The 25308-nt window shown below is 39.4% G+C and overlaps 2 pseudogenes; both read left to right on the forward strand.

Moving 5' to 3' along the window:
• The first annotated feature begins 1693 nt into the window (after positions 1–1693).
• Positions 1694–2616, forward strand: LOC123465369 (annotated as a pseudogene).
• Positions 2617–3187: 571 nt separating this feature from the next.
• Positions 3188–4070, forward strand: LOC123465428 (annotated as a pseudogene).
• The last annotated feature ends 21238 nt before the right edge of the window (positions 4071–25308 follow it).

Here is a 25308-nt window from a genome sequence, read left to right on the forward strand (position 1 = left end):
GATGTACTCCTTTTCCTATTTGGAACCAGTCTGTTGTTCCATGTCCAGTTCTAACTGTTGCTTCCTGACCTGCATACAAATTTCTCGAGAGGCAGGTCAGGTGGTCTGGTATTCCCATGTCTTTCAGAATTTTCCATAGTTTATTGTGATCCACACAGTGAAAGGCTTTGGCATAGTCAATAAAGCAGAAATAGATGTTTTTCTGGAACTCTCTTGCTTTTTCCATGATCCAGAGGATGTTGGAAATTTGGTCTCTGGTTCCTCTGCCTTTTCTAAAACCAGCTTGAACATCAGGAAGTTCACGGTTCACGTATTGCTGAAGCCTGGCTTGTAGAATTGTGAGCATTACTTTACTAGCGTGTGAGATGAGTGCAATTGTGCGGTAGTTTGAGCATTCTTTAGCATCGCCTTTCTTTGGGATTGGAATAAAAACTGACCTTTTCCAGTCCTGTGGCCACTGCTGAGTTTTCCAAATTTGCTGGCATATTGAGTGCAGCACTTTCACAGCATCATCTTTCAGGATTTTAAATAGCTCAACTGGAATTCCATCACCTCCACTAGCTTTGTTCATAGTGATGCTTCTTAAGGCCCACTTGACTTCACATTCCAGGATGTCTGGCTCTAAGTGAGTGATCACACCATCGTGATTATCTGGGTCATGAAGATCTTTTTTGTACAGTTCTTCTGTGTATTCTTGCCACATCTTCTTAATATCTTCTGCTTCTGTTAGGTCCATACCATTTCTGTCCTTTATTGAGCCCATCTTTCCATGAAATGTTCCCTTGGTATCTCTAATTTTCTTTAAGAGATCCCTAGTCTTTCCCATTCTGTTGTTTTCCTCTATTTCTTTGCATTGATAGCTGAGGAAGGCTTTCTTATCTCTTCTTGATATTCTTTGGAACTCTGCACTCAGATGCTTCTATCTTTCCTTTTCTCCTTTGCTTTTCACTTCTCTTCTTTTCAAAGCTATTTTTCAGCACTGGCGGCTGCAACCGGCACATTCAGTGTGGGCGGCTACCCCACGTCTGAGGTCAGGGGCAGAAGCTTGGAGGATCCCATGCCCAGGAGGAGGAGGCCAAGAGGAGTTACCCCACGTCCAAGGTCAGGGGCAGCAGCTGAGAGTGCCAGGCTGCGACGGCCCAGGAACAGCCAAGAGGAGCTACCCCATGTCCAAGTCCAGGGGCAGTGGCTGGGAGGAGCTACCCTACGCTGGAGGCCAGGGGTGGCGGCCGGGAGGAGCAACCCCACCTCCAAGGAGTGATGGGTGGCTGCGCGGGCGCAGGAGTGTCTAGAAGAGTTATTCCACATTCAAGGTCATAAGGAGCAGTGGTGAGGAGATACCCCTCGTCCAATGTAAGGAGCAGTGGCTGTGCTTTGCTGGAGCAGCCGTGAAGAGATATCCCACGCCCAAGGTAAGAGAAACCCAAGTAAGATGGTAGGTGTTGCAAGAGGGCATCAGAGGGCAGACACACTGAAACCGTACTCACAGAAAACTAGTCAATCTAACCACACTAGGACCACAGCCTTGTCTAACTCAATGAAACTAAGCCATGCCCGTGGGGCCACCCAAGATGGGCGGGTCACGGTGGAGAGGTCTGATAGAATGTGGTCCACTGGAGAAGGGAATGGCAAACCACTTCAGTATTCTTGACTTGAGAACCCCATGAACAGTATGAAAAGGCAAAATGATAGGATGCTGAAAGAGGGACTCTGCAGGTTGGAAGGTGCCCAATATGCTACTGGAGATCAGTGGAGCAATAACTCCAGAAAGAATGAAGGGATGGAGCCAAAGCAAAAACAATACCAAGTTGTGGATGTGACTGGTGAGAGAAGCAAGGTCCGATGCTGTAAAGAGCAATATTGCATAGGAACCTGGAATGTCAGGTCCATGAATCAAGGCAAATTAGAAGTGGTCAAACAAGAGATGGCAAGAGTGAACATCGACATTCTAGAAATCAGCAAACTAAAATGGACTGGAATGGGTGAATTTAACTCAGATGACCATGATATCTACTACTGAGGGCAGGAATCCCTCAGAAGAAATGGAGTAGCCATCATGGTCAACAAAAGAGTTCGAAATGCAGTACTTGGATGCAATCTCAAAAAGACAGAATGATCTCTGTTCATATCCAAGGCAAACCATTCAATATCACAGTAATCCAAGTCTATGCCCCAACCAGTAACGCTGAAGAAGCTGAAGTTGAATGGTTCTATGAAGACCTACAAGACCTTTTAGAACTAACACCAAAAAAAAGATGTTCTTTTCATTATAGGGAACTGGAATGCAAAAGTAGGAAGTCAAGAAACACCTGGAGTAACAGGCAAGTTTGGCCTTGGAATACGGAATGAAGCAGGGCAAAGACTAATAGAGTTTTGCCAAGAAAATGCACTGGTCATAGCAACCACCCTCTTCCAACAACACAAGAGAAGACGCTACACATGGACATCACCAGATGGTCAACACCGAAATCAGATTGATAATATTCTTTGCAGCCAAAGATGGAGAAGCTCTATACAGTCAACGAAAACAAGACCAGGAGCTGTGGCTCAGATCATGAACTCCTTATTGCCAAATTCAGACTTAAATTGAAGAAAGTAGGGAAACCCACTAGACCATTCAGGTATGACTTAAATCAGATTCCTTATGATTACACAGTGGAAGTGAGAAATAGATTTAAGGGCCTAGATCTGATAGATAGAGTGCCTGATGAACTATGGACAGAGGTTCGTGACATTGTACAGGAGACAGGGATCAAGACCATCCCCATGGAAGAGAAATGCGAAAAAGCAAAATGGCTTTCTGGGGAGGCCTTACAAAAGATTTACAGAGCATGGCCCAATTTACAGACCCAATTTGCCCCAGAGCCAGTCCCTCACATCAGGAAGCTTCCTCAAGCCTCTTATCCATCAGAAGGCAGACAGAATGAAAATCACAATCACAGAACACTAACCAAACTAATCACATGGATCAGGCCTTATCTAACTCAATGAAACTATGACCCATGGCATATAGGGCCACCCAAGATGGACAGGCCGTGGTGGAGTGTTCTGACAAAACGTGGTCCACTGGAAAAGATAATGGAAAACCTCTTCAGCATTATTGCCTTGAAACTTCATGAACAATATGAAAAGTTAAAAAGATATGACACAGAAAGATGAGCTCCCCAGGTTGGTAGATGCCCAAAATGCTACTGGAGAAGAGCAGAGAAATAGCTCCAAAAAGAATGAAGAGGCTGAGTCAAGTGGAAACAATGCCCAGGTGTGGATGTGTCTGGTGGTGAAAATAAAGTCCAATGTTGTAAAGAACAATATTGCATAGGAATCTAGACTGTTACGTCCATGAATCAAGGTAAATTGGAAGAGGTCAAACAGGAAATGTCAAGAGTGAACATTGACATTTTAGGAATCAGTGAACTAAAATGAACTGGAATGGGCAAATTTGATACAGATGACCATTTTACCTACTACTGTGGGCAATAATCCCTTAGAAGAAATGAAGTAGCCCTCATAGTCAACAAAAGAGTCCAAAATGCAGTATCGGTTTCAATCTCAAAAATGACTGAATGATCTCTGTTCATTTCCAAGGCAAACCACTCAATATCACAGTAATCCAAGTCTATGTCCCAACCACTAATGCCAGAGAAGCTGAAGTTGAATGGTTCTATGAAGACCTATATGACCTTCTAGAACTAACATCAAAACAAGATGTCGTTTTCATCATAGGGAACTGGAATGCAAAAGTAAGAAGTTAAGAGATACATGGAGTAACAGGCAAATTTGGCCTTGGAATAAAAAAATGAATCAGGGCAAAGGCTAACATTGTTTTGCCAAGAGAATGCATTGGTCAGAGCAGGCACCCGCTTCCAACAACACAAGAGACAACTCTACACATGGACATTACCAAGTGGTCAGTACTGAAATCAGATTGATTATGTTCTTTGCAGTCAAAAATAGAGAAGCTCTATACAGTCAGCAAGAAACAAGACTGGAAACTGACTGTGGCTCAGATCATAAACTCCTTAATGGCAAAATTCAGACTTAAATTGAAGAAAGTATGGAAAACCACTAGGCCATTCATATCTGCCTAAATCAAATCCCTTATGATTATACAGTGGAAGTGACAAACAGATTCAAGGGATTTGATCTGATAGACAGAGTGCCTGATGAACTATGGAGGGAGGTTCATGACATTGTACATGAGGCAGTGATCAAGACCATCCCCAAGTAAAAGAAATACAAAAAGGCAAAATGGTTATCTGATAAGGCCTTACAAATAGCTGAGGAAAGAAGAGAAGCTAAAGACAAAGGAGAAAAGAAAAGATATATCCAGTTGAATGTAGAGTTCCAAAGAATAGCAAGGAGAGATAAAATAGCCTTCCTCAGTGATCAATGCAAAGAAATAGAGGAAAACAATAGAATGGGAAACAATAAAAATTAAAAGAAGCTTACTCATTGTAAGAAAAGCTGTGACAAACCTAGAGAGCCTATTAAAAAGTAGAGACATTACTTTGCCAACAAAGTTCCTTATAGTCAAAGCTATGTTTTTTTTTTTAGTAGTCATGTACAGATGTGAGGGTTGGACCATAAAGACAGCTGAGCGCCAGCCAGAAGAATTGATACTTTTGAAGTGTGATGTTGGAGAAGACTCTTGAGAATCTGTTCGACTGCAAGAAGATGAAACCAGTCCATCCTAAAGGAAATCAATCTTGAATATTCATTGGAAGGACTGTTGCTGAAGCTCCAATACTTTGGCCACCTGATGTGAAGAGCTGACTCATTAGAAAAGACCCTGATGCTGGGAAAGATTGCAGGAGGAGAAGGGGTCAACAGAAGACAAGATGGTTGTATGACATTACTGATTCAATGGACATGAGTTTGAGCAAACTCCGCGAGATGGTGAAGGACAGGGAGGCCTGGCGTGCTGCATTCCATGGGGTCGCAGAGTCGGACATGACTGAGCGACTGAACAATAACATAATGATATGCTCAAAGATATCATTGAGAATTAAAAATCCCCACCAAAAGGAAGATATTAACTACTCGAAGAAGCATTCTTCATTCCAGAGAGAAGGTCAAAGTTCAATAACATCAAGAATCACAGAAGCCCATCATGAGACTATCTGATACAAGATGATCTCTGTATTGAAAAAATGCAAGCCCTGAATGTGCCCTTATCCTTATCATCAACTCCACTCCTTGACTATAAGACTCCTCACAACTCCTTCCCACCCCAGGTTGGGGCGCACAGTTTTGAAGGCATTAGCTCACTCTTGTCCCCTTTGCTTAGCAAAGCAATAAAGCTATTCTTTTACATTTAACCCAAAACTCTATCTCTAAGATTCAATTTGGTACTGGTATACAGAGGGTGATTTTTGGTATCAACCCCTGGGTTCTTAGGCCTTTGGACTGAGAATTATACTATTGCCTCCCCTGTTCTTCAGGTCTTCAGACTTTGACTGAATTATGCCACCACTGGCTTTCCTGGGTCTCCAGCTAGCAGATGCTAATTAGTGGGGTTTCGTGGTTTCCATAACCACATGAGCAATGCCAATTCTCATTGGTTCTGTTTCTCTAGAGAACCTTGCTTGAATAATATAATCACCAATGGCCAATGATTTAATGAATTGTGCCTACATAATAAAATCTTCATAAAACCCCTCATCCATAGGATTCAGAGAGCTTCTGAGTTGGTGAACACATCAAGGTGCTTGGAAGGTGGCATGCCTGAAGAGATCATGGAAGCTCTGCACCTCTCCCCCCACATACATGTCTTCCATTTGGCTATTCCTGAGTTGTATTCTTTATAATAAAGCAGTAGGCATATGCATTTTACTGAGTTCTGTGAGCTCTTCTAGTAACTTATCAAACCTGAGAAGGGGTCATGGGAACCTTTGATTTATAACCAATTGCTCAAAAGTACAAGTAGTAACCTGAGACTTGTGACTGGTGTCTGAATTAGGAGCAGTCTTTTACATTAGCATTCTCTAGGCTAGCAAGCTGATAAACACTATTTATAATTTCTAAAATGTATGTACTTTCTTATAGAAAATGTATCAATATGGCACCAAACATATTTATTAAGAGTCCTAAATATCTTTAGTTTCTCTGTAAAAGGAAGCCTATGTTCATTAACTGTTTCAGTAACTTATTTTGGAATAATACAGATATTCAATAAAATTCCACATTTAACTTAATATAGCAAAACTCTAAGGTTTCAAGTTACCAAATATCTGGAGAAATATGTTTAAATAGATAGAATATAAAACATATTTATCCTTAGAGTTCACCTAAAAACTCTTATTTCATTACATTTAATTTATTTATGAAAATATCATACCAAGTTATTTTTCTTGCTAACAAATTATATAATAAATGTGATAAGATCTTATTTGACTTCTATCAAACCTAGGTATAATAAAGGTATTATATATTTAATGTTTATAACTCTAAAGACATGTCCATATTAATTAAAATCAAACTAAATTTAATACCAAATATTACTTTAATCTGAATGTTTCCAGGATCATGTGACCCTGAAATTCATTTGGGTTAGTTTCTCTATATTTCTGAAAACTTACTTTAAGCAAATTAAATAGAGCTCATTTACAAATTAATTTTGGCAATACCATTTGGAGATAGAGGCATATCATATCTATAATGTACATACAGACACACACTAGAGATGTCATAGCTTTGTTCTGAAACTTAGTCATAAATCAGATATTATAACATAAACTCACTAGTTTATAAATAACTTTAAATTTACTTGCTTGAGTTTAAAAGGTTTCCCCCTACTATGCAGAACAGTATAGAGATTCCTTAGGAAACTAGGAATAAAACTACCATACAACCCAGCAATCCCACTACTGGGCATATACCCTGAGGGAACCAGGATTGAAAAAGACACATGTACCCCAAAGTTCACTGCAGCACTATTTACAATAGCTGGACAATAAATCAACCTAGATGTTCATCAGCAGATGAATGGACAAGGAAGTTGTGGTACATATACACAATGAGATATTACTCAGCTATAAAAAGAAATACATTTGAGTCAGTTCCAATTAGGTGGATGAACCTAGAGCCTATTATACAGAGTGAAGTCAGAAAAAGACAAATATCATATATTAATGCATATATATGGAATCTAGAAAGATGGTACTGATGATCCTATGTATGATCCTATGTGCAGGGCAGAAAAAGAGACACAGACAAAGAACAGATTTCTGGAGTCAGTGAGAGAAGGAGAGGCTGGGATGATTTGAGAGAATAGCATTGAAATGTATACATTATGATATGTAAAAGATGGTCAGTGGGAGTTTGATGTATGATACAGGGAACCCAAAGCCAGTGCTTGGTGACAACCTGGAGGAATGGAGTGGGGAGGAAGGTAGGAGGGAGATTCAGGAGGAAGGGGACACATGTATACCTATAGCTGATACATATTGATGTATGACAAAAACCATCACAATATTGTAAAGTAATTATCCTCAAGTAAAATAAGTAAATAAATTTTAAAGTTTCCCCCTTTTCTCCCCTCAGTCTCAGAAAGTAGAGATGGTCTAAGCAAAAGTAAGGTAAGAGTTCCTGAGAGCCTTGGTAGAAAATTTACCTCTCAAAGGCACAGGGTTTTGTTTGAGTTCCTCCTAGAAGGCCTTTGTTCATATAGCATCTGAATTTTGAAAAGATGTTTTTATCAAGCTGGCTTTTTCTAGTTGCATAGACAAAAACCAGTTTTGAAATGTCAAAAAGAGCCCCATCTTGGCCATTTCAGGGCAGAATTTCATTAGTTCCCAACTAAGTACAGACTTCTGTAGAGTGGCCAAGATGGTGGAGTAAAGACCTTGAGCTCACCTCCTCTCACAAGCACACTAGAATCACAACTATCTTCAGAACAACATCAATGAAAAAGACAGGAACCTACAGGAAAATATCTCCTACAACTAAAGACACAAAGAAGGAATCACAATAAGATAAGAGGGCTAGGAGGGATGGACTTGTGATATAATCAAATCCCAAACCCCCTGGGTGGGGGACCCACACACTGGGGAATTGTAGAATATTGTAGAATTTCTCTCACAGGAGTGAGAATTCTGAGTTTCACATCAGGCTTCCCAGCCTGTGGATACAGCACTGGAAAAAGGAGCCCCCAGAGTATTTGGTTTTGAAGGCAAGTGGAGCTTAATTGCAGGAGCCCCACAGGACTGGAAGAAAAAGAGGCCCTCCTTCAAGGGTAGATATGAGGGTATCTGTAAGGCCATTAACCTGGCAGACTTGAGTCCCTTCAGAGTTGAATGGCAATTCAGATAGAGGATTAGTAGACTGGATACTCAGGTAAATGAGAATACAGTAGTAGGAGTCATGTCAGTCTTACAGTCTTGTTTTAGATACTTGTGTCTTTAATGTTTCCTGGTCTTCTGCAATGAATCATCCAAAAGCCTTTTGGGAATTCTGAGGCCTTTTAGAGGCTTCTACATGCCAGTTAAAATAGGTATCCCATTGTGTATGTTTGACTTGGGAACTCTTACTTTCAAGTACACTTCTTAAATGAATGACCTTGTCTAATTGAAGTGTACCCCACAATGACCACTGTGATTCTAGGTGGTCGTAGTAAAATTCTGCCATTTTTGTAGATAGTGATAGCTTCATAAGGGAGCACATTACTTAGACACAAAATTAGTAGGTGTGCCAGACGGTGGTGTGCTTAATTCTTTGAAACTTGAGGATGCCATTTCTTTAGCTAAGTCTTAGGTCTCTCAGAGCCAAATTAATACCTAAGAGGAATGTGCTACTGGGTTGGGGATTTTGTGGTGTTTTACAGCATACCTCTTTGTATAGACCTTCACCCACCTGCTAATGCAGGAGACATAAGAGATGCAGGTTCAATTCCTGGGTTGGCAAGATCCCCTGGAGGAGGGCATGGCAACTCACTACAGTATTCTTGCCTAGAGAATCCCATGGAGAGGGGAGCCTGGTGGGCTACAGATCATGGATAGCAAAAGTTGGACATGACTGAAGCAACTGAGCATGCACATGCTTCTTGAGGTTGGCAGGTAAGGTTAGAATTAGGTAGCAAGCACCCTTAACAGATTTTAAGTGCTTCACCTGTAGTCGCCAATTTTGTGGCTATGGTTTCCAAGATTCGCATTAGTAATAGGTCTATTATTCCTTTCACAAGATTTCTTTACAGTGGCAGACATCCTAATGATTTTAAATAGTCCAACATGTGCCTGCTTAGATTCCGATGTACCATCTGTCAAAGCAGTTAGAATTTCTTATCTTAATTTGTTTCCCCGAGTCCCCCTGTGGTTTATGCTGTGGACTTACCTTGAAGGTTTGCAAAGCCCCTAACAGTGTCCATCTTGCTTTCTTAGATTGAAGCGTATCCATTATTTTCCCTTGTCGAAATAATCCTCCCTAGTTCAGTGAGACTTACTGTTTTTGGCTGCCTGTGCATGGCTCATGAGACCTATCAAAACCTCCTGAAGATAGCTTATGTGGTAAGTGAAGTTGGCAACAAACTCAAAGTTGTGGCCCAGTAAGTCTCACTTAGACAAGTCTGGAGTCTTTCACACCCCAATTTTCCACTCAGAAGGATTAGAACAAACAAACTCCAAAAACTCAGAACACAAATAAGCAGGGATAAACCTGAGACAAGCTTCCCAGAGATCCCAGAGAATGGCTGAAGAGGCAGCAAACCAACAGGGTTCTGTGAGTATCTTCACCCATGTTTTGGAGTGGTAACTGTCAGTTGATGAAACAAAACAACTTGGTTACGAGTTCGATGTCCATTATGTATCGGAAAACCGTTCCTGGATGGGGAAGTACAGTGCCTCACAAACAATGAAGCACTCTTCCTGAGGGATTTTGGGAAGAGCAAGTTTTATACAGTTTGATGAGACACTGCCAAAAGAAGGCATGATTTGCTAGGAGGTCGGGGATTTCCTTCTAAGGCTAGTAAGCCCTGTTTTCTAAGGTAAACCACTAAAGCGGAGTTCGTGGATAGTTATTGGTGTGTGAGGATTCCTTGACAGGTGTTTCCTATAAGTGCCTGCTGATTTAGGTTTAAATTTGTGATGTAGGCCTGGCCACTGGGGTGGGCTTCACTTTATGGGTCCTGATATATGACTCACCTTTATCAATAGGTACAGCAAGGAGTGTTTGCCATAGCGTAAATTCCAATTTGGCTGGTTAAGACATTATCAAGTCCTGCATGGTTGTCCATAGCAATCCTGATGGATTTAGACTAGTTTGTCTTCCAAAGTTGAAATTGTATTACTTATGATTTATTAGGGTCTAAGGTGAGTTTCGGGCCATGCTTGTCAGTGATATTACCCCTAAGAGGAAATTGTCACTTATAAAGTATGCATTTAAACAGAACTTCTGGAGGGTTTTTTTTTTTTTTTAATTAGAGGCTAATTACTTTAAAATATTGTATTGGTTTTGCCATACATCAACATGAATCCACCACGGGTGTACACATGTTCCCAATCCTGAACCCCACTCCCACCTCTCTCCCCATACCATTCCTCTGGGTCATCCCAGTGCACCAGACCCAAGCTTCCTGTATCCTGCATCAAACCTGGCCTGGCGATTCATTTCTTATATAATATTACACATGTTTCAATGCCATTCTCCCAAATCATTGCCCCCCTTCTCCAACAGAGTCCAAAAAACTGTTCTATACATATGTGTCTCTCTTGCTGTCTTGCATACAGGGTTATCATTACCATCTTTCTAAATTCCATATTATATGTGTTAGTATACTGTATTGGTGTTTTTCTTTCTGGCTTACTTCACTCTGTATAATAGGCTCCAGTTTCCTCCACCTCATTAGAACTGATTCAAATGTATTCTTTTTAATGGCTGAGTAATACTCCATTGTGTATATGTACCACAGCTTTCTTATCCATTCATCTGCTGATGGACCTCTAGGTTGCTTCCATATCCTGGCTATTATAAACAGTGCTGCGATGAACATTGGGGAACATGTGTCTCTTTCAATTCTGGTTTCCTCGGTGTGTATGCCCAGCAGTAGGATTGCTGGGTCGTATGGCAGTTCTATTTCCAGTTTTTTAAGGAATCTCCGCACTGTTCTCCATAGTTGCTGTACTAGTTTGCATTCCCACCAACAGTGTAAGAGGGTTCCCTTTTCTCCACATCCTCTCCAGCATTTATTGCTTGTAGACTTTTGGATAGCAGCCATTCTGACTGGCATGAAATGGTACCTCATTGTGGTTTTGATTCACATTTCTCTGATGAGTAATGTTGAGCATCTTTTCATGTGTTTTTTAGCCATCTGTATATCTTCTTTGGAGAAATGTCTATTTAGCTTTTTGGCCCATTTTTTGATTGGGTCACTTATTTTTCTGGAATTGAGCTGCAGGCATTGCTTGTATATTTTTGAGATTAGTTGTTTTTCAGTTGCTTCATTTGCTATTATTTTCTCCCATTCTGAAGGCTGTCTTTTCACCTTGCTTATAGTTTCCTTTGTTGTGCAGAAGCTTTTAATTTTAATTAGATCTCATTTGTTTATTTTTGCTTTTATTTCCAATATTCTGGGAGATGGGTCATAGAGGATCCTGCTGTGATTTAAGTTGGAGAGTGTTTTGCCTATGTTCTCCTCTAAGAGTTTTATAGTTTCTGGTCTTATGATTAGATTGTTAATCCATTTTGAGTTTATTTTTGTTTACAGTGTTAGAAAGTGTTCCACTTTCATTCTTTTACAAGTGGTTGACCAGTTTTCCCAGCACCACTTGTTAAAGAGATTTTCTTTAATCCATTGTATATTCTTGCCTCCTTTGTCAAAGATAAGGTGTCCATAGGTGCATAAATTTATCTCTGGGCTTTCTATTTTGTTCCATTGATCTATATTTCTGTCTTTGTGCCAGTACCATACTGTCTTGATGACTGTGGCTTTGTAGTAGAGCCTGAAGTCAGGCAGGTTGATTTCTCCAGTTCCATTCTTCTTTCTCAAGATTGCTTTGGCTATTCGAGGTTTTTTGTATTTCCATACAAATTGTGAAATTATTTGTTCTAGCTCTGTGAAAAATACTGTTGGTAGCTTGATAGGGATTGCATTGAATCTATAGATTGCTTTGGGTAGTAAACTCATTTTCACTATATTGATTCTTCTGATCCATGAACATGGTATATTTCTCCATCTATTAGTGTCCTCTTTGATTTCTTTCACCAGTGTTTTATACTTTTCTATATATAGGTCTTTAGTTTCTTTAGGTAGATATATTCCTATTTTATTCTTTTTGTTGCAATGGTGAATGGGATTGTTTCCTTAATTTCTCTTTCTGTTTTCTCATTATTAGTGTATAGGAATGCAAGGGATTTCTGTGTGTTGATTTTATATCCTGCAACTTTACTATAGTCATTGATTAGCTCTAGCAATTTTCTGGTGGAGTCTTTAGGGTTTTCTATGTAGAGGGTCATGTCATCTGCAAACAGTGAGTTTTACTTCTTCTTTTCCAATTTGGATTCCTTTTATTTCTTTCCCTGCACTGATTGCTGTGGCCAAAACTTCCAAAACTATGTTGAATAGTACTGGTGAGAGTGGGCACCCTTGTCTTGTTCCTGACTTTAGAGGAAATGCTTTCAATTTTTCACCATTGAGGATAATGTTTGCTGTGGGTTTGTCATATATAGCTTTTATTATGTTGAGGTATGTTCCTTCTATTCCTGCTTTCTGCAGAGTTTTTATCATAAATGGATGTTGAATTTTGTCAAAGTCTTTCTCTGCATCTATTGAGATAATCATATGGCTTTTATTTTTCAATTTGTTAATGTGGTGTATTATATTGATTGATTTGTGGATATTGAAGAATCCTTGCATCCCTGGGATAAAGCCCACTTGGTCATGGTGTATGATCTTTTTAATGTGTTGTTGGATTCTGATTGCTAGAATTTTGTTAAGGATTTTTGCATCTATGTTCATTAGTGATATTGGCCTGTAGTTTTCTTTTTTGTGGCATCTTTGTCAGGTTTTGGTATTAGGGTGATGGTGGCCTCATAGAATGAGTTTGGAAGTTTACCTTCCTCTGCCATTTTCTGGAAGTGTTTGAGTAGGATAGGTGTTAGCTCTTCTCTAAATTTTTGGTAGAATTCAGCTGTGAAGCCATCTGGACCTGGGCTTTTATTTGCTGGAAGATTTCTGATTAGAGTTTCAATTTCCGTGTTTGTGATGGGTCTGTTAAGATTTTCTATTTCTTCCTGGTCCAGTTTTGGAAAGTTGTCCTTTTCTAAGAATTTGTCCATTTCTTCCACGTTGTCCATTTTATTGGCATATAATTGCTGATAGTAGTCTCTTATGATCCTTTGTATTTCTGTGTTGTCTGTTGTGATCTCTCCATTTTCATTTCTAATTTTATTGATTTGGTTTTTCTCCCTTTGTTTCTTGATGAGTCTGGCTAATGGTTTGTCAGTTTTATTTATCCTTTCAAAGAACCAGCTTTTGGCTTTGTTGATTTTTGCTATGGTCTCCTTTGTTTCTCTTTCATTATTTCTACCCTAATTTTTAAGATCTTTCCTTCTACTAACCCTGGGTTTCTTAATTTCTTCCGTTTCTAGTTGCTTTAGGTGTAGAGTTAGGTTATTCATTTGACTTTTTTCTTGTTTCTTGAGGTATACCTGTATTGCTATGAACTTTCCCCTTAGCACTGCTTTTATAGTGTCTCATAGGTTTTGGGTTGTTGTGTTTTCATTTTCATTCATTTCTATGCATCTTTTGATTTCTTTTTTTGATTTCTTCTGTGATTTGTTGGTTATTCAGCAGTGTGTTGTTCAGCCTCCATATGTTGGAATTTTTAATAGTTTTTCTCCTGTAATTGAGATCTAATCTTACTGCATTGTGGTCAGGCAAGATGGTTGGAATGATTTCAGTTTTTTTGAATTTACCAAGGCTAAATTTATAGCCCATAATGTGATCTATCCTGGAGAAGGTTCCATGTGCACTTGAGAAAAAGGTAAAATTCATTGTTTTGGGGTGAAATGTCCTATAGATATCAATTAGGTCTAACTGGTCTATTGTATCATTTAAAGTTTGTGTTTCCTTGTTAGTTTTCCATTTAGTTGATCTATCCATAGGTGTGAGTGGGGTATTAAAGTCTCCCACTATTATTGTGTTATTGTTAATTTCCCCTTTCATACTTGTTAGCATTCGTCTTACATATTGCGGTGCTCCTATGTTGGGTGCATATATATTTATAATTGTTATATCTTCTTCTTGGATTGATCCTTTGATCATTATGTAGTGTCCTTCTTTGTCTCTTTTCACAATCTTTGTTTTAAATTCTATTTTATCTGATATGAGTATTGCTACTACTGCTTTCTTTTGATCTCTATTTGCATGGAATATCTTTTTACATCCCTTCACTTTCAGTCTGTATGTGTCGCCTCTTTTGAGGTGGGTCTCTTATAGACAACATATATAGAGGTCTTGTTTTTGTATCCATTCAGCCAGTCTTTTGGTTGGGGCATTCAACCCATTTACGTTTAAGGTAATTACTGATAAGTATGATCCCGTTCCAATTTACTTTATTGTTTTGGGTTCGAGTTTATACACCATTTTTTGGTCTCCTGTCTAGAGAATATCCTTTAGCATTTGTTGGAGAGCTGGTTTGGTGGTGCTGAATTCTCTCATCTTTTGCTTGTCTCTAAAGCTTTTGATTTCTCCTTCATATTTGAATGAGATCTTTGCTGGGTACAGTAATCTGGGCTCTAGGTTATTTTATTTCATCACTTTAAGTATGTCTTGCCATTCCCTCCTGACCTGAAGAGTTTCTGTTGAAAGATCAGCTGTTATCCTTATGGGAATCCCCTTGTGTGTTATTTGTTGTTTTTCCCTTGCTGCTTTTAGTATTTGTTCTTTGTGTTTGATCTTTGTTAATTTGAGTAATATGTGTCTTGGGGTGTTTTGCCTTGGGTTTATCCTGTTTGGGACTCTATGGGTTTCTTGGACTTGGGTGATTATTTCCTTCCCCATTTTAGGGAAGTTTTCAACTATTATCTCCTCAAGTATTTTCTCATGGTCTTTCTTTTTGTCTTCTTCTTCTGGGACCCCTATGATTCGAATGTTGGAGTATTTAACACTGTCCTGGAGGTCTCTGAGATTGTCACATTTCTTTTAATTTGCTTTACTTTTTTCCTCTCTGATTCATTTATTTCTACCATTCTATCTTCTACTTCACTAATCCTATCTTCTGCCTCAGTTATTCTACTGTTGGTTCCCTCCAGAGTGTTTTTTATCTCATTTATTGCATTATTCATTATATATTGACTCTTTTTTATTTCTTTTAAGTCCTTGTTAAACCTTTCTTGCATCTTCTCAATCCTTGTCTCCAGGCTATTTATCTGTGATTCCATTTTTATTTCAAGATTTTGGATCATTTTCACTATCATTATTTGGAATTCTTTTTCAGGTAGATTCCCTATCTCTTCCTCTTTTGTTTGGTTTGGTGGGCATTTATCCTGTTCCTTTACCTGCTGGGTATTCCTCTGTCTCTTCATCTTGTTTATTTTGCTGAGTTTGGGGTGGCCTTTCTGTATTCTGGCAGTTTGTGGAGTTCTCTTTATTATGGAGTTTCCTCACTGTGGGTGGGGTTGTATCGGTGGCTTGTCAAGGTTTCTTGGTTAGGGAAGCTTGTGTCGGTGTTCTGGTGGGTGGAGCTGGATTTCTTCTCTCTGGAGTGCAATGAAGTGTCTAGTAACGAGTCATGAGATGCCAGTGGTCTTGGAGTAACTTTGGGCAGCCTGTATGTTGAAGCTCAGGGCTGTGTTCCTGTGTTGCTGGAGAATTTGCATGGTATGTCTTGCTCTGGAACTTGTTGGCCCTTGGGTGGTGCTTGTTTTTGTATAGGTATGGAGGCATTTGATGAGCTCCTATCGATTAATGTTCCCTGAAGTCAGGAATTCTCTGATGTTCTCAGGATTTGGACTTCAGTCTCCTGCTTCTGGTTTTCAGTCTTATTTTTACAGTAGTCTCAAGACTTCTCCTTATATATAGCACCGTTGATAAAACATCTAAGTTAAAGATGAAAAGTTTCTCCACAGTGAGGGATACCCAGAGAGGTTCACAAAGTTACATGGAGAAGAGGGAGGAGGGAGTTAGAGTTGACCTGAATGAGATGAGGTGGAATCAAAAGAGGAGAGAGCAAGCTAGCTAGTTATCACTTCCTTATGTGCACTCCACAGTCTGGACCGCTCAGAGATGTTCACGGAGTTATACAGAGAAGAGAAAAGGGAGGAAGGAGACAAAAGTGGCCAGGAGGATAAAAGGGGGGAATGAAAAGGAGAGAGACAGATCCAGCCAGTAATCAGTTCCCTAAGTGTTCTCCAACATCTGGAACACACAAAGATTCAGAGAGTTGGGTAGAGAAGAGAAGAGGGAGGGAGGAGACAGAGGCGAACTGGTGGAGAAAAAGGAGAGTCCAAAGGGGGAGAGAGCAATCAAGCCAATAATCTTGTTCCCAAGTAAAAATGGATACTGAAGATTGTGTTCTTAAAAGTAAAAATTTGATAACAAATACCAAAAAGCATATATTAAAATTATAGAGTATAGGTTGGATTTTCAAAAATACAATATTAAAGAAAAGAAGAAAAAAAAAACAAAGTCACAAAATTATTAAATATATATATATATATATATGAAGTTTACTTTAAAAAATAGTCTTTTTTTTGAAAAGTAATAGCAGGTTATAAAAATGAAAATTAAAGGAGTAATAGAGCACTTAAAATTAAAAAAAAAGAAAAAAGAAAAGAATGATCATAAAAATAGTAAAAATATATCTAGGACTTTCTCTGGTGGTGTTGTGGGCAGTGTGGGGTCAGTTCATTTTCGGATAGTTCCTTGGTCCGGCTTATATTTCTCAAGATCTATAGGCCCCTTCCTATGTAGTTGGTACTAACTAAAGGGTTTTAATCTATTGCACCTGTCACTTCCAAGACGGTTCCCTCTGTTTTAGCTTCTTCTGTTTGCTGGTCTCTTCAGTGTCTGATTTCCGCCCTGACACAAGGAGGGTGGTGGTGGACACTTTTTTTAGGTTCACTTGTTCAGTCGCGCTGTGGGGAGGGAGGGATGCTGCAAACAAATAACACTGGCATGTGCTCGTAGTGTCTCAGCCACACTGGGCCTGCCCCCGCTCACGGCACGTGCACCCTCCCTGCCCACACAGCTTAGGCTTTAGGTTGCCTCACCGGGAACTGACCGAGGCCGGCCCTGGGTTGCATGCATCTCCCAGGTCTAAGCCTCTCACGTTCAGGCACTCGAGTAGTCCTCAGAGGCGCAGACTCCATTGGGCCTGTGTTTTGTGCCTTTCCAAGCTCCAAGCAGCTCGGGTGATGAGGTGTTTGGCAAGCATGGTCACTGTGACTTATCGCGTCTCCCGTCCCTGCCACTCAGTTTTTTGGGTGTACAACCGGTGCACCTTCTCAGGTGGATGATGACTGTCCAGAACCCCAAGAGGTCTTAGTTAGCACAGAAGCCTGCTTGCAGTTAGGTAGATAATGTCTCTCTGGGGCTGCGATTGCCCCCTTCCGGCTCTGGCTGCCTGTCACCGGAAGGGAATGGTCTGCTGCCGGCTAGTTCTGTTCAGCCCTTTGTTCTGTGTGCAGGCCTGGCGGTGTCTTAGGGCTTTTCACTTGGTAGCTATCCCACAGTCCGGTTTGCTAGCCCAAATTAGTTTGCTCTGATTATCCTCAGGGCATTTGGCCTGATCCTTACTCTAAGCAATGCAGCCAGAGCCTCCCCGCCCAGCCCCCGCTTGCTAGTGGCGGGCCCATGTGTCTGCGCTGCTTCTCCCCTGGGGGAGTTACCACTGGGCTTGTAATCTGTGGGTTTTAATTATTTACTTATTTTTCCTCCCTATTATGCTGCCCTCTGTGCTTCCAAGGCTCTCAACAGACTCAGCAGTGAGTGTTTCCTGGTGTTTGGAAACTTCTCTCTTTTTAAGACTCCCTTCATGGGATGGAGCTCCTTCCCTCCCTCTTTTGTCTTTAATATTTTTCCTACCTCCTTTTGAAGACAATAGGCTGCTTTTCTGGGTGCCCGATGTTCTCTGCCGGCATCCAGAAGTTATTTTGTGGAATTTACTCAGCATTTAAATGTTCTTTTGATGAATTCACGGGAGAGAAAGTGGTCTCCCCATCCTATTCTTCTGCTATCTTAGGACCGCCTCCATGGAGGGGTTGTTTTTTAATGAGCTTCAGTGCACTGCATTTTGAAGTCTTCTAGGTAGTATTTTTTTCCACATGATCCACAGGAGGGATGGTACTTTTAAATATATAGAAGTGTCTCATAATTATCCTGAGTACACAGAATAAATCAGTGCGTGGCAGATTGGTAGAAGCCTATCCATGTAAAATGGAGTACCCTAGTTGGAAGTAAACTATACTGGGAGTGTAAGTATCATTTATCACAAGGGGAGGCCAGCTTGGTATCCTTCGAGGAAGATACTTTTTTTCTTTCCAGAGTGCATTTTTTATTTGTAGTTGTGGTAGAATATGCCTAACAAAATTTACCATCTTAACAATTTTTAAGTGTATAGTGCAGTGGTATTAAGTATGGAAGACATATTTTGAGTGGAATTAAATAGGTCAGCAAAGCAGGGTGTTTTCTGAAGAGGGTGAACTGACTGTCATGGTCAAGAGGCCTCAATATTATTGTCTACTACTGACTGACAGGTCTTGCTGATGGTATTATGAAAAAAACCTTTAGCAGAAGTGTTCTGATGATGTAAGGTCAAGGTACAATTTTATAAGGCTAAAGAGTGGGATTAATGGTATGAGGGAAGCTTAAGTGCCAGAAGAGGCTTATAAGAGTGTCTTCCTTCCAAGATGTTTAAAGGAATTTATATTAAATTCATGTCCCCAGGGTCTGGTGGAGGATATTAGATCTAGCAATCAGATAAATTCAGAGCAGCAACTATGACTGGAAAAAATATGTAGGAGAGTTTTGTTTTCCCTAAAGTGTCAGAAGAGGGCAATAAGGGGTTTAAAACTAACTGGATGGTGATAGAGTATCTAACAGCAGATAAAATATAATAGGATGAAATAAAAAAAAAGATTAAAAAGCTTTTTATTTATTTTTTTTAACTTTTTTTTTAATTTTATTTTATTTTTAAACTTTACATAACTGTATTAGTTTTGCCAAATTTTAAAAAAAAGCTTTTTAAAAGGATAAAAATAATCAGATGAAGATAAGCTTTAAAGAAGGCTGAGCGCTGAAGAATTGATGCTTTTAAATTGTGGTGCTGGAGAAGACTCTTGAGAGTCCCTTTGAGAGCAAGGAGATCAAACCAGTCAAACCTAAAGGAAATCAACCCTGAATACTCATTGGAAGGACTGATGCTGAAGCTGAAGTTCCAATACTCTGGCTACTTGATGTGAAGAGCTGACTCATTGAAGAAGACCCTGATGCTGGGAAAGATTGAGGGCAGGAGAAGGGAGTGACAAAGGATGAGATGGTTGGATGGCATCAAGGACTCAATGGACATGAGTTTGAGCAGTTTGTGCAAACTCCAGGAGAGAGCAGAGGAATGGGGAAGCCTGGCGTGCTGCAGTCCATGGGATTGCAAAGAATTGGACATGACTTAGTGACTAAACAACAATAGAAGGGAGATCACAATAGTGATCTGGAGGGTGTAAAAGTGTCATAATAGGTAATATTAGTAGAACGGTAAAGGGACAGAAAGAGTGTTAAAAAATGAGAAAATTAATCTCCATTCTGTCATCTTGGGTGGAACCTATCCAGTTCTAAAGACAGAAGCTTTTGTTGTCTCGGGCAGGAGCTACCCACTTCCTCAGTTAGCAGCTTCTGGAGGATTCCTATGAATCCTCAGTCTAAGGTCTTCTGATGAAATGAATGTCCAGTAGTGTGGGAGGAAATGATGTATATCTTTTAAGGTAAACATTTGATATACTTTAAAAGAAAAGTCTAAGTATCAGTATCTTGGAGTTTTAATGATATATCAGTTGTTAACAGTACCAACAAGATACTTTTCACTAAGGCTCAATGAAGTTTTATCTCTGTTGCCTATTTCAGAAGACCAAACTTCAGGTGGCAGATCTCACAGGGGATGTTTAGGTAAGTATTTTGAAGATGTGCCTTATATCCATTAGTCATAAAGTTGGAGATATTCTATAAGTCTCCTGGAGTACTCAGTCACATTACCCTGTAAATAAAGTAGAATCTGGAATTGGAGGTGAAATTCCCAGATGCATGAGGCAGCTTTTTATGAACATACAAGGATGAAAATTGTGGAACCTTGAGTGGCCTGAGTTTATCATCATAGGGCTAATGGCAATACTTTAAACCTGGGAAGTCTGAGGGTTTTTGAGAGCTTTAATAACTAAACTTCTAGAATTCTCTTAACTTTCTTTATTTTTTGAGATTGAATATGGTATGTACAGAGGAATTTCTGAGTAAAGTGTTAATACTTTAAAGGATTTTAAAATAACGATATTAGTAAAATGTGTGTCCCTATTACTAGAGATACCTTGGGATTTCTGACATTAGGAGTGGGGAATCATTTCACTTAGCTCTCCAGCAGAGAGGCTTCAACCCACCCCAAGAATATACAGTAACCAGAACCCAGTCATTTCCCACTTGGAGATGTTTAAAAGGGACCTTGAAGCTTTGGTTCCTATTTCCTACATTTACATACTTTCAGGATTTGTCAAATTGCAGGTAGGACATGCCCTGAAAACACCCTCAACAATACTTCTTACCATTTCCCCGACTGTTAGTTCAATGTTGTGGTCAAACTAGCTCTGCTACTCAGTGTGATACCATGAAGTATTTTTGCTAAAATCTGTTTTTATCAAGGTTATCTTCTTAGATAATGGCCAAGCATCTCAAGGTCTGTTAAGTCATTGTTAATTTTATAGGGGTTCCTGGAGAGGTCAGGAAATCTTTGTTTCTACACCATGTAGACATCATGTAATTAACCCAAAATCACCTGTTTACTATCAATATAAAATATCCTCTTAAATATTTTCTTGGTTAGTCTGAGCACAGACAATTAATTGAGCCATAAGAACCAATTTAATTTCTATGAGAAGTTTTCAACATTTCAAGAGGATATTTAAATCTGTAATAGCAAATAGGAAAAGGAGTATGTCAAAGCTGTATATTGTCACCCTACTTATTTAACTTATATACAGAGTACATCATGATAAATGCTTGGCTGGAGGAAGCACAAGCTGGAATCAAGATTGCTGGGAGAAATATTAATAACCTCAGATATGCAGATGACACCACTGTTATGGCAGAAAGTGAAGAAGAAGTAAAGAGCCTCTTGATGAAAGTGAAAGTGGAGAGTGAAAAAGTTGGCTTAAAGCACAACAGTCAGAAAACGAAGATCATGGCATCCGGTCCCATCACTTCATGACAAATAGATGGGGAAACAGTGGAAACAGTGGCTGACTTTATTTTTCTGGGCTCCAAAATCACTGCAGATGGTGATTACAGCCATGAAATTAAAAGATGCTTACTCCTTGGAAGAAAAGTTATGACCAACCTAGATAGCATATTAAAAAGCAGAGACATTACTTTGCCAACAAAGGTCCATCTAGTTGAGGCTATGGTTTTTCCAATGGTCATATATGGATGTGAGAGTTGGACTGTGAAGAAAGCTGAGCGCCGAAGAATTGATGCCTTTGAACTGTGGTGTTGGAGGACTGCAAGGAGACCTAACCAGTCCATTCTAAAGATCAGTCCTGGGTGTTCATTGGAAGGACTGATGTTGAAGCTGAAACTCCAATACTTTGGCCACCTGATGTGAAGAGCTGATTCACTGGAAAAGACCCTGATGCTGGGAAGGATTGAGGGCAGGAGGAGGAGGGGACAACAGAGGATGAGGGGGTTGGATGGCATCACTGACTCAATGGATATGGGTTTGGGTGGACTCCGGGAGTTGGTGATGGACAGGGAGGCCTAGCATGCTGTGGTTCATGGGGTCACAAAGAGTAGGATACGACTGAGCAACTGAACTGAACTGAATAGCATATCTTATGTAGCAATTTTTTGATTTTATTTTTTTCTGTTTGACCCATTAACAAATACAACTGCATCAAAGTTCTTTGAGTCTCTAGGAGGTCCGTCCAGGGCACATAGACAATCTCCGAAAAGTTATAAGCAACCATAGGGGTTTTCCATTTCAGGTGAAGAAAAGAGTGTGACTAGCTCTGAAATATTGCAATGTTTCTTAGGTGACTAGCTGAAAGGTGGTGAACGCTTTTCTTTCATGGAAGACTGTATACAGCACTAGAGCCATTACATTTAGTAAAGACTTTAGAACTAAGCTATTGAAGTTTTCACATGTTTTATTGTTGCTGTTACAGCTTGCAAAGTGGGTATGTCTTGGTTATTGAGTCTAAAAAATAGACTTTTTACAAATCCTATGTAACTGAGTCAGTACCCCCAGTGCCTACCTACAAATATTTTGAACAAAAAAGAAAAATAATCAGTGAATCCAGAATCCTGCAAAAATACTTGGCGGAGTCAGTGCATCAGTCTTTGTGCTTAAATGTATGTTTCTTTTAACTTGAAATGTATCCAATCATTGAAAGACATAACTATCAGTCTTTTGGATTCTGTGGGAGAGGGAGAGGGTGGGATGACTTGGGAGAATGGCATTGAAGTATGTATAATATCATATATGAAACGAGTCACCAGTCCAGGTTCAATGCACGATACTGGATGCTTGGGGCTGGTGCACTGGGACGACCCAGAGGGATGGTATGGGGAGGGAGGAGGGAGGAGGGTTCAGGATGGGGAACACATGTATACCTGTGGCAGATTCATTTTGATATATGGCAAAACCAATACAATATTGTAAAGTTAAATAAAATAAAATTTAAAAAAATAATAATATAAGCAAAAAAAAAGAAAGAAAGACAAAACTACCATACTTTATTTATGCAAAATTAATATAGGGATATAAACTCTTAATTTGTCAAGTTTATCATCACCATTATTTTTACAGTTTGGACTTGATTAAATGGTAGAAAAATTTATTCTTATATAGAATTGAGACTCAAATCTTCATATTCTCTAGTGGCCACTTCAGGACACCCAAAGATTTTTTAGGCATAACAGATGTCTTAGTAATTTTATGATTCTGAATTTGGAGCCTGGGATTGGGAAAGGCAAAATCAAGGCTAGTTGTCAGAGAAGACAAGGTGTAAGTCCTAAGTATCTAAAGACAAGAAATATTTATAATCAACACCATAAAACCACACTAGATTTTACCAAGGCTAAAGCTGCATTAGAGAAAATATAGCAGCAGTACCTACTATCAGCAAAGAGAGGATGTTTGTTCATTACTGAGACTTAGAGGACATTCATATTTTGTCTGTGTTCAGACAAGATTACACAGTGGTCTTGTTTTGGTCTCACTTTGTAACCACCTCAGAGGGGCCTTGTCAGATGTTGGCACATGAATTTCTCCATGCTCACGAGAGAACTGACTGAGCCGTGAATGCTAAGCCAGCTCCCATAGGCCAGGGGCTATTTTCCTGTTTCTCATTGGTGACACAGACTCTGAGAGGACTGTCTTATCTATATTTTAAGTCTCAGCTGTCAAGCCTTACAAGGAGCCCCTTCCATGAAATCCAGCGAGTTGTAGCAGTTTTGAAATTAAGATTTTGAAACCCAGGAGTAGATATAGGTCAAATCTGAACCTCAAGAAGCCTGTAGGATTTCAAAAAACCTATCTGGGACCCTTTATGTCCCATCAAATTTGCAAAAAATAAATCAGCAGCTAAAGCATCACTTTGCATTGGGGATTTTGCCAAGTACCAGGACCCCAACCCACACACATTGTTTACCCCTGTCCAGATTTACCCTTTTTGACTTTGTGCTCTGGATACAAACTTCCACAGTCACACTTTAACTTAGCGGTAAGTATTCATATCCCAGATCTGCAACTGTTGAGCTCAAGGAAAAGAATGGGCCTCATTCATCTTATTCAAGCCTTAGACAAAATCCTGAAATTAAGCAGTTGCTCAGTATTGTTTAACTGACCATTTATGAAAAATATTTTAACAGAAGACTCAAAGTAAAATGTAACTTGGAGAACTTCTCTAGGCACAGGAAGTATGTTGAGTAAAAGGTGACAAAAGAGGAAGACTGAAGTCCTAAATTCTTCCCTGAGGGACATTTCACAAAGTGGACAAAATCTGATAAATTCCTCATGAGTTGCTGCAAGTTCCTTTACCTGGTGTTTAATGGTTTTACTTAAAAACCTTTTACCAATATTATTTGCTTTCCAGTAAGTGGTTGTCATCTCCATCTTGCTGATCCTTGAAATAAACCTTCCCAGGCAGTGTTTCTGGGAAAGTATATGAAGGACAGAGGACCACTTCCCATTAATTTAGCAATGATTTGTTTTTTTTTTTTTTCTTTTTTTTTAATTTAAATTTATTTATTTTAATTAGAGGCTAACTACTTTACAATATTGTATCGGTTTTGCCATACATCAACATGAATCTGCCACGGATGTACATGTGTTCCCCATCCTGAACCCCCCTCCCACCTCCCTCCCCATACCATCTCTCTGGGTCATCGCAGTGCACCAGCCCCAAGCATCCTGTATCCTGCATTGATCCTGGACTGGCGATTCATTCCTTATACGATATTATACATGTTTCAATGCCATTCTCCCAAATCATCCCCCGCCTCCCTCTCCCACAGAGTCCAAAAGACTGTTCTATGATTTGTTTTTATCTTTAGGAACACTTAACATGAGATCTACCATCTTAACAAATTTTTGCTGATGACATGATTGTATATGTAGAAAATCCCAAAGAACCTAGCCAAAAACTCCAAATAAAAGAAAATACTTAAGTATAAACTTTAAAAAATGTACAGAATCTGTATACTAAAAAATTTTAAATGCTAATTAAATAAAGAAGACCTAACTAAATGAAGAGATAAGCTATACTAAATGTCCATTGACAGAGGAATGGATAAAGAAGATGTGGTATACATATACAATAGAATTCTACTCAGCCATAAAAAACAATGAATTAATGCCATTTGCAACAACATGGATGGACCTAGAAATTATCATACAAGCCAGATAGAGAAAAACAAATATCATATGATATCACTCATATGTGGAATCTAATTTTTAAAAAAATACCAATGAACCTTTTTACAAAATAGAAACAGACTTACAGATATTGAAAACGAACTTATGGTTACCAAAACAGAATCGTGGCTGGGAGAGATAAATCAGAAGCTTGGGATGAACACATACACACTACTATATATAAGATAGATAACCAAGAAGGACATAC

The sequence above is a fragment of the Bubalus bubalis genome, chromosome X (genome assembly GCF_019923935.1).
Source record: "Bubalus bubalis isolate 160015118507 breed Murrah chromosome X, NDDB_SH_1, whole genome shotgun sequence".
Classification (NCBI taxonomy): Eukaryota; Metazoa; Chordata; class Mammalia; order Artiodactyla; family Bovidae; genus Bubalus; species Bubalus bubalis.